Source organism: Rhinichthys klamathensis, unplaced genomic scaffold (assembly GCF_029890125.1).
Source record: "Rhinichthys klamathensis goyatoka isolate OS25496 unplaced genomic scaffold, OSU_Roscu_1.1 h1tg000096l_1, whole genome shotgun sequence".
In the NCBI taxonomy this organism is placed as follows: Eukaryota; Metazoa; Chordata; class Actinopteri; order Cypriniformes; family Leuciscidae; genus Rhinichthys; species Rhinichthys klamathensis.
Window position 1 is genome coordinate 675,143 of NW_026606635.1, and position 9,858 is coordinate 685,000.

The window sequence follows — 9,858 nt, forward strand, 5'->3', positions numbered from 1 at the left end:
GTAACCCCCTCACAGTCGTCATGAAGGGCAAAATTAGCTGTATAGACCAAAACCACTTTTTGCTCCAGGCTGTAAACATGTTTTATTCTGCTGTAAAGTTGGGCATTTTAACATGCGGAAGATGCAGATTTGACTCACCGTTGCAGCCAGCCTCTGGCGGCCAATCGATGAACTGCAGTTTAATTCACTTCCGTGTTGGTTTCAGGGAGTGGCCGCTTAGTTGCATCAGAGAAAGAAACTAATGAAGGAAGAAGAGTAATGGTTGTAGAATGATTGTATACTTTAAGTGATAAAGTATACATACAGAGAAAAGTTTTGAATAGAATTGAAGAGATTAAGTTTACGGCAATTCAAACAGCTATAATATTTCTCATAAAATAAAGTTCATTTTTGTATCTACAGGTTATATAGGTTTTTCAACTGATGTAAAATTTTTACATTGTGAATGAACATATAACTATTACTTCTGGTTGTTGGATCAGAAGGTCGATGTGCTCAGTCGTAACAGCGGCTGCACATGTCACACACACGCGTGATCAGACCAATCATCACTGTATACGAACCAGAAGGATCAGTGAGAGAAAGTTTATTGATTTGTTCCTACAATGTAAAAAAAAATCCCGTTGTTTTTACGGAAAAAAACTGGCAGCTGTGGTTACCAGAACTATACCGTCAAAAATACGATGTCAACGTTTTTGGTTTTACAGACTTAACTTCAAATTTACAGTAATAAACCGTAATTTATTAACTGATATAATGATAATTTACCAACCTATTGAAGTATTAATATCTGTTTTGTACTATTGCAATACACTGACAACCAACAATCAACACAGCAGTGATGAGAGTCACATGATATATCAAAGCTCATCACAAGTCAAGTCAAGTCAAGTCACATTTATTTATATAGCGCTTTTCACAATACAGATTGTATCAAAGCGCTTCACAGTGATAACATGAAAACAATATAACAAAGTTTGTTTCTAAAACAACGGAGGGGGGTGATTTTGGGACGCAAGAGTCACTGTCTTCATGTTTTATCACGTCCCGAGATAACAACAGAAAAGCAAAGGGAAAATAATTAGCGTAGCTGCTGTTCATAATGATGATTTCCATAACACAGGCGTAAATGATAAAACATGAAGACAGTGACTCTTGCGTCCCAAAATCACCCCCCTCCGTCCCCCACTCAACTCAGCCCAGCTTACTGACCTCTACGTCCCTCCTGCTGCTGAGACCTAACCACAATCTCACAATCTCTCCGCAACCCAACCATACGCGCCAACCCGTTGACTAAGGCTGTCGAGCCCCACTGGTGCGTGAATAGGCAGTTTCAGTGGACAACGGTTCCGTATGGCATACTACCTACCGCAACACAATATCTGCCCAACCACCCGTCATTCACGCAATATACACAGGAACGTAATGACTGCAAATACTATGCAACCTATACAGATAACCTACAGTCTCTTCAAGTTTTATAGTATTAAATGCATTTGATCTGATTCAGCAGTGGTATAAAAGGTAAGAATTATGTAAATGCTTGGCTAAAGAGATGCGTCTTTAATCTAGTTTTAAACTGGGACAGCGAGTCAGAGCCTCAAACAATATCAGGAAGACTATTCCAGAGTTTAGGAGCTAAATGTGAGAACGCCCTCCCTCCTTTAGTGGACTTAGATATCCTAGGAATGACCAGAAGCCTCGAATTTAAAGATCTTAAAGAACAAGATGGATTGTAGGGCGATAGAAGGTCCATTAAATACACAGGAGCTAAACCATTTAGGGCTTTATAGGTCAGTAATAGTACTTTGTAATTGATACGGAACTTGATAGGTAACCAGTGTAGAGATGATAAAATTGGTGTTATATGATCATATTTTCTTGACCTAGTAAGAACTCTAGCGGCTGCATTTTGCACTAACTGTAGCTTGTTTATTGAGGATGCAGGACAACCAGCTAATAAAGCATTACAGTAATCTAGTCTCGAGGTCATGAATGCATGAACTAACTTTTCTGCATCAGAAACCGATAGCATGTTACGTAATTTAACAATGTTTCTAAGATGGAAAAAGGCTGTTCTTGTAACATATGAAATATGATTTTCGAAAGACAAGTTGCGGTCTAGTATAACACCCAGGTCTTTTACCGTAGAGGATAAAGTAACAGGACATCCTTCTATATTAAAGTTGTATTGTAAGTGGTTTTGTGGATAGTTTTTTGGACCAACAAGTAATACCTCCGTTTTATCTGGATTTAGTAGCAGGAAATTATGCGTCATCCAGCATTTTATATCTTTAAGACACTCTGTCAATTTATATGAGTTAGTGTTTTCATCTGGCCATGATGAAATATACACTCACCGGCCACTTTATTAGGTACACCTGTCCAACTGCTCGTTAACACTTAATTTCTAAGCAGCCAATCACATGGCGGCAACTCAGTGCATTTAGGCATGTAGACATGGTCAAGACAATCTCCTGCAGTTCAAACCGAGCATCAGTATGGGGAAGAAAGGTGATTTGAGTGACTTTGAACGTGGCATGATTGTCGGTGCCAGAAGGCCTGGTCTGAGTATTTCAGAAACTGCTAATCTACTGGGATTTTCACGCACAACCATCTCTAGGGTTTACAGAGAATGGTCCGAAAAAGAAAAAACATCCAGTGAGCGGCAGTTCTGTGGGCGGAAATGCCTTGTTGATGCCAGAGGTCAGAGGAGAATGGCCAGACTGGTTCGAGCTGATAGAAGGGCAACAGTGACTGAAATAACCACTCGTTACAACCGAGGTATGCAGCAAAGCATTTGTGAAGCCACAACACGCACAACCTTGAGGCGGATGGGCTACAACAGCAGAAGACTCCACCGGGTACCACTCATCTCCACTACAAATAGGAAAAAGAGGCTACAATTTGCAAGAGCTCACCAAAATTGAACAGTTGAAGACTGGAAAAATGTTGCCTGGTCTGATGAGTCTCGATTTCTGTTGAGACATTCAGATGTTAGAGTCAGAATTTGGCGTAAACAGAATGAGAACATGGAACCATCATGCCTTGTTACCACTGTGCAGGCTGGTGGTGGTGGTGTAATGGTGTGGGGGATGTTTTCCTGGCACACTTTAGGCCCCTTAGTGCCAATTGGGCATCGTTTAAATGCCACGGCCTACCTGAGCATTGTTTCTGACCATGTCCATCCCTTTATGGCCACCATGTACCCATCCTCTGATGGCTACTTCCACCATGTCACAAAGCTCTAATCATTTCAAATTGGTTTCTTGAACATGACAATGAGTTCACTGTACTAAAATGGCCTCCACAGTCACCAGATCTCAACCCAATAGAGCATCTTTGGGATGTGGTGGAACGGGAGATTCGCATCATGGATGTGCAGCCGACAAATCTGCGGCAACTGTGTGATGCCATCATGTCAATATGGACCAAACTCCCTGAGGAATGCTTCCAGCACCTTGTTGAATCTATGCCACGAAGAATTGAGGCAGTTCTGAAGACAAAAGGGGGTCCAACCCGTTACTAGCATGGGGTACCTAATAAAGTGGCCGGTGAGTGTATAATTGAGTGTCATCAGCATAACAGTGGAAATTAATGCCATGTTTTCTTATAATATTACCAAGTGGCAGCATATATATTGAGAATAGCAGAGGGCCTAACACCGATCGTTGCGGCACTCCATAGTCTACTGACGTTATCTTCGATTTTTCCCCATTTAAACAAACAAAATGGTAACGGTCCGATAAGTACGATCTGAACCAGCTTAATGCCTGTCCCTGAACACCAGTGTAGTTTTGTAGTCGATCCAAGAGTATTTTATGATCGATAGTGTCAAACGCAGCACTAAGATCGAGTAGAACTAGTATTGAGATACAGCCTTGGTAAGAAGCTAAAAGTAAATCATTTGTAATTTTAACTAGCGCAGTTTCTGTGCTATGATGCGGTCTGAATCCTGACTGAAATTTTTCATATATCTCATTTTCTTGCATGAAAGAGCACAATTGAGCGGACACAGTCTTTTCTAGTATTTTAGACATAAATGGAAGATTTGAAATCGGTCTGTAATTTGCTAAGTTATTTGGATCTAATTGCGGTTTCTTAATGAGAGGTTTTATTACTGCCAGCTTGAATATTTTTAGAACATGACCTAAAGATAAAGACGAGTTAATAATATTGAGAAGAGGCTCTTCCACTACAGGTAACACTTCTTTCAGTAGTTTAGTCGGTATTGGATCTAATAAACATGTTGTTGGTTTAGATGCAATGATAAGTTTATTTAGCTCTTCCTGTCCTATAGTTGTAAAGCGGTGTAGTTGTTCTTGAGGGGCGATAATTGAGGCTGAATCATAAGACCCCATAGAGGATTGTACATTTACAATTGTGTTTCGGATGCTTTCTATTTTCTCATTGAAGTAATTCATAAAATCATTACAACTATACTGTAACGGAATATTTTGCTCTGGTGCTGTCTGATTATTTGTTAGTCTAGCCACGGTGTTAAATAAAAACCTTGGATTATTTTGGTTATTTTCTATTCGTTTGCGGAGATGCTCAGCCCTGGCTGCTTTTAGAGCTTTTTTATAACCTGACATACTGTCTTTCCACGCGATTCTAAAGACCTCTAAATTAGTTTGTTTCGATTTACGCTCTAAGTTACGAGTTTCTCTCTTGATAGCATGCGTAGCACTGTTGTACCATGGTGCTTTAGTTTTCTCTCTAACCTTTTTTGATCTAATTGGTGCAACAATATCTAATGTACTAGAGAAAATGGTGCTCAAACTGCTAGTCATTTCCTCTAGTTCATCTGTTTGTTTGGGTTCTCTGAGCAGCTGAGATAGATCAGGTAAGCTATTTGAGAATCTATGGTCGGAAGGATTGTTCTGCCTGGTCGATAACGTGGCGCAACATGACAAATTTCAGCAGTACGTATTATACAAGTTACCATGTGATGATCGGTGAGATCGTCACTTTGCGGTATAATATCTATATCGGTTAGATTGGTTCCATATGATATAATTAAATCTAGTGTATGATTTAGACGATGAGTGGGACCACTGACATTCTGCTTGACCCCAAAGGAGTTTAATAAATCTGTAAACGCAGTCCCTAACGCATCATTTGTGTTATCTACGTGTATGTTAAAATCTCCAACAATTATTGCTTTATCGGCATTGACCAATAGATCTGAGAGAAAGTCTGCAAACTCTTTTAGGAAATCAGCATATGGTCCTGGAGGTCTATATACAGTAGCCAATGCTAGAGATAATAGGGATTTCTTTCTTACATCTAAGAGCGTAACGTTTAGCACAAGTACTTCAAACGAATTAAACCTGTGACCTGTTTTCTGAGTAACATTAAGAATATCTCTATAGATTGTTGCAACACCGCCGCCACGGCCGATCAGACGGGGCTCATGTTTATAACAGTATCCTGGCGGAGTGGACTCATTTAGACCGAAATACTCGTTTGGTTTAAGCCAGGTTTCAGTAAGGCAAAGTACATCGAAGCTATTATCTGTGACCATTTTATTCACAATAACCGCCTTAGGTGTGAGCGATCTAATGTTTAGAAGACCTAGTTTTAGAAATTGTTTTTGTTCACTGATATTTAGATTTTCAGGTTTAATTACAATAAGATTTTTCCTAGATCCTACAGTGGATTTATTATTTGGCCTCACTAAACGAGGAATAGACACAGTTTCTATATAATGTTCTACACTACTTATATCAATTAAATTGGCACAGCAAAGACTGTGATTTGGAATTTGATTTTTTAGTCATACGGTGTGTAACGTCTTGGAGATGTTGTCCGACAGAACAGCCGCTCCGATTCTGCTGGGGTGCAGACCATCAGCACGGTAGAGCCTAGGTCGCTCCCAGAACAGATTCCAATTATTTACAAAGAGCAGTTTTTGTTCATTACACAATGACATTAACCATTCATTTAGTGCAAATAATCTACTGAACCTTTCCTGTCCTAGTCGGTACGTGGGAAGCGGTCCAGACACAATGATCATTGCCTCAGGCGCTGTGCTGCGTACCGCCTCGATCAGGCTCCTGTAGTCCTTCTTCAGAACCTCCGTCTGCCGCAGCCTGATATCGTTTGTTCCCGCGTGTAGCACCACAGCTCCGACGCGCTCTTCACCGTTCAGGATCTCGGGAACCTGTGCGGCGACATCAAGAGCACGAGCACCAGGAAAGCAGTGAGTGCGCACCTTACCCTTACCTGAGGTAGCACGGACATGACGGACCATGGAAGTGCCGATGATCACGGCTTTGTCGCGTTTCGACTCGCGAAGAGGGGAGAAGCGGTTCCGGGTGGAGATCTCGAAGACCGGGAGGGGCGGAGAGGTTCTTGCTCTGGTCCTGGCTCGTGTCTTCCGCTGTGGGATCACCCAGGGTCCATGGTGTTGGGTCGGTGCCGGAGTGAATGATGCCAGAGATGATCGCGTCCTCCTGGGCAGAGAAACGCACGGAGTAGACGAAGTCGGAGTCAAAAAGTTACTAACCACTGACTTGTGAGCATCGGCGCGTGACGTTTCAAGCGCTGATCGCCGATCCCGCAGCTCGGCTTGCTTCTCCAGCAGACCACGGATCTGTTTCTCCACCGATTCCAGCTCCAATCGTACCGAAATCAGCTCGAATGTGTCCTCACCTGCACTCAGAGGTAACGTTAGACACACATCTGATATGTTCGCCATAACAGATGAACAGTAAATTAGCAGTGATACTACCAATATCACTACTAATTTAGGACTGAAATGCTGGATATAACCTGTATCCTTTCAGTGAAACGGGTGTAAAATCAGACGGTCAATAGGCGCGAGGCCACGCGTGAACTAGCGGACTAAAGGCTAGTAGCCGAGATTCGCAAAGTTGGGTCTAAGTAGCGATATCAAAGCAATCCGATTGTTTTTTGTTTTTTTGTTTTTATAAGGAATAGTATCGAGGATAAGTTCCCATGATATAAAAATAAAAAAGGGGTTGTTTATAAATGAGTGGTAAAGAAGAAAATCAAGGATTAATGAATCGATTCGACGGAGCTTCCAAACACAAACACCGACTGCTCGCGCATAAGAAAAAATGTGATCTTTTTCTCTTGTGGAAGACTGATCACAAGCAATCTTCCACAAGAGAGTTAATACTAGTATATTGAAGCTGCACAGTGTTATTCACACAAACATTAAACACCATCATGGTAACACACACGAAATTTTAAAAATGCAATAAACATTAATTTAACAACATTAAATGTAACATAAAACCCTAATGTACATAACTTATTAGAAAATAACTAAGAAAACTAAGAAGAAACATAGTTATTTCAACAAAAATAAATCAAATGTGAAGTGTCATCCAGGGAATTGTGGGAATGTCAATTTACGTTTTTTCACTGTAAATTATACAACGAGTTGTTCTTTTCACTATCAAAAACAGTAAATTTAATGGTATTTTACAGTAAAATTACATTAAATGTACCGCTAGATCCATCACAGTTATTTACGTATATAGTAAGTATACTTTCTGTTAACCAATTAACAGTTTTGCACTGTAGCATTTTACAGTCTTTTACCGTTAAAATTATGATAATTTTTTACAGTGTATTCGAGCTACAGGCTTTCTGTGCGCTGGTTACAAACTGAAGTCTCTGCTTTTCCTTTTTATGAATATTGTCATATATCAGTGATATAAGCTAGTTTATCTATATGTAATGATAGTAGTGTGTATATATGAACATATAATGCAGAGTTAGCGAGTATTTAATCATATTCATGAGAGGAGCATGCTGGGAACTTGTCATTGGTCGGCTCCTCAAACCCTTTACCCTTTACTGGACAAACATTGTTCACTAAACTCTTCATCTTGTTGATTGACATTTCCAATACACTTATTTCAATTTGAAAATATACCAACAATTTACTCTTTGTCAGTCCATAAAAAAAAAAATTCTTTGCGTAACAGAAAGGCTGTACATTTTACAATTTCTTCTACGCTCTTTTTAAATGGCAGGTTTAATAAAACAATTAAAATTGTAAATTAAAAATATATTCATTCTTGGTTTGATCTAATTTACTTCATTCACTGTCAAATTTCAAAACCTTATGAGATTTTTGCGAGCGAAAGTTTCTTGGTGGAAAACAAACGTTTCCCTGCTGAAAAATCCAGCTTTAACCAGCCTAAGATGGTCAGGTTGGTTTTAGCTGGTCTCCCAGCCTGGTCATAGCTGGTTGATCAGGCTGGTTTTAGAGGGGTTTTGAACACTTGTTTAGCTGGTCAGTGTTGGTCTTAGCTGGTCAGTGTTGGTCTTAGCTGGTCTTAGCTGGTCAGTGTCGGTCTTAGCTGGTCAGTGTTGGTCTTAGCTGGTCAGTGTGGGTCTTAGCTGGTCAGTGTTGGTCTTAGCTGGTCAGTGTTAGCCTTAGCTGGTCAGTGTCGGTCTTAGCTGGTCTTAGCTGGTCAGTGTCGGTCTTAGCTGGTCAGTGTTGGTCTTAGCTGGTCAGTGTTGGTCTTAGCTGGTGAGTGTTGGTCTTAGCTGGTCAGTGTCGGTCTTAGCTGGTCAGTGTTGGTCTAAGCTGGTCAGTGTTGGTCTTAGCTGGTCAGTGTCGGTCTTAGCTGGTCAGTGTTGGTCTTAGCTGGTCAGTGTTGGTCTTAGCTGGTCAGTGTCGGTCTTAGCTGGTCAGTGTTGGTCTTAGCTGGTCAGTGTCGGTCTTAGCTGGTCAGTGTTGGTCTTAGCTGGTCAGTGTCGGTCTTAGCTGGTCAGTGTTAGCCTTAGCTGGTCAGTGTTGGTCTTAGCTGGTCAGTGTCGGTCTTAGCTGGTCAGTGTTAGCCTTAGCTGGTCAGTGTTGGTCTTAGCTGGTCAGTGTCGGTCTTAGCTGGTCAGTGTTAGCCTTAGCTGGTCAGTGTTGGTCTTAGCTGGTCAGTGTTGGTCTTAGCTGGTCAGTGTTGGTCTTAGCTGGTCAGTGTCGGTCTTACCTGGTCAGTGTCGGTCTTAGCTGGTCAGTGTCATTACATTAAATGTAACATAAACCCCTAATGTACATAAATGATTAGAAAAAAAAACTAAGAAAATTATGAAGAAACAGTTATTTAAAAACAAAATACATCAAATGTGAAGTGTCATGCAGGGAATTGTGGGAATGTCAATTTACATTTTGTCACTGTAAATTATGCAATGACTTGTTCTTTTTCCCTTCCAAAAACTGTAAATTTAACGGTATTTTACAGTAAAATTACATTAAATGTATCATTATATATATCACAGTTATTTACCGTATATAGTAAGGAAACTTTCTGTTAACCAATTAACAGTTTTTCACTGTAGCATTTTTACAGTCTTTTACCGTTAAAATCACGATCATTTTTTACAGTGCAGTTTTTTTAGAAGTAATACTGCAGTTTTTGTAACGTATACATTTTTAAAAACATTTTTTACTGCAATACAACTGAAGTAGTGCAACAATAACACTGCGGTATTTTTTTAAATGAAGTAGTACTACAATAATACTATAACTGTGGTAGCACTGCAATACATAATACAACTAAAGTACAATTACAATAATACCGAAATGCAATACTAATGAAATTGAAATACAACCAGAATATCCAGAATAAGTTTTATTTTCACACATCTGCAATATAATGAATTAAGGTACAAAACAACAGTGAATGTCTCAAACTGCAATGCAACAAATAATGTGATTTCATTTTTTTTTTAACTTCAAATAACAGGCTGAGAGTTAGACAATGTATTTACATTAATGTGTTTATTTACAAATCATGCATGTGTCTACCCCACATTATTCAGAGAGGTTGCGTTTTTTGAAGAGCTTATTCTCATTATTCCACTTGGTTCTTTTAA

The 9,858-nt window shown here is 39.9% G+C and overlaps 1 non-coding gene across 1 annotated transcript; it reads right to left on the reverse strand.

The window, feature by feature from the left end:
- Positions 1–476: 476 nt before the first annotated feature.
- On the reverse strand, positions 477–572 carry LOC130086536 (small nucleolar RNA U13). Its single transcript, XR_008807228.1, has one exon. It is a non-coding gene; the product is annotated as a small nucleolar RNA U13 (small nucleolar RNA).
- Between the last annotated feature and the right edge of the window lie 9,286 nt (positions 573–9,858).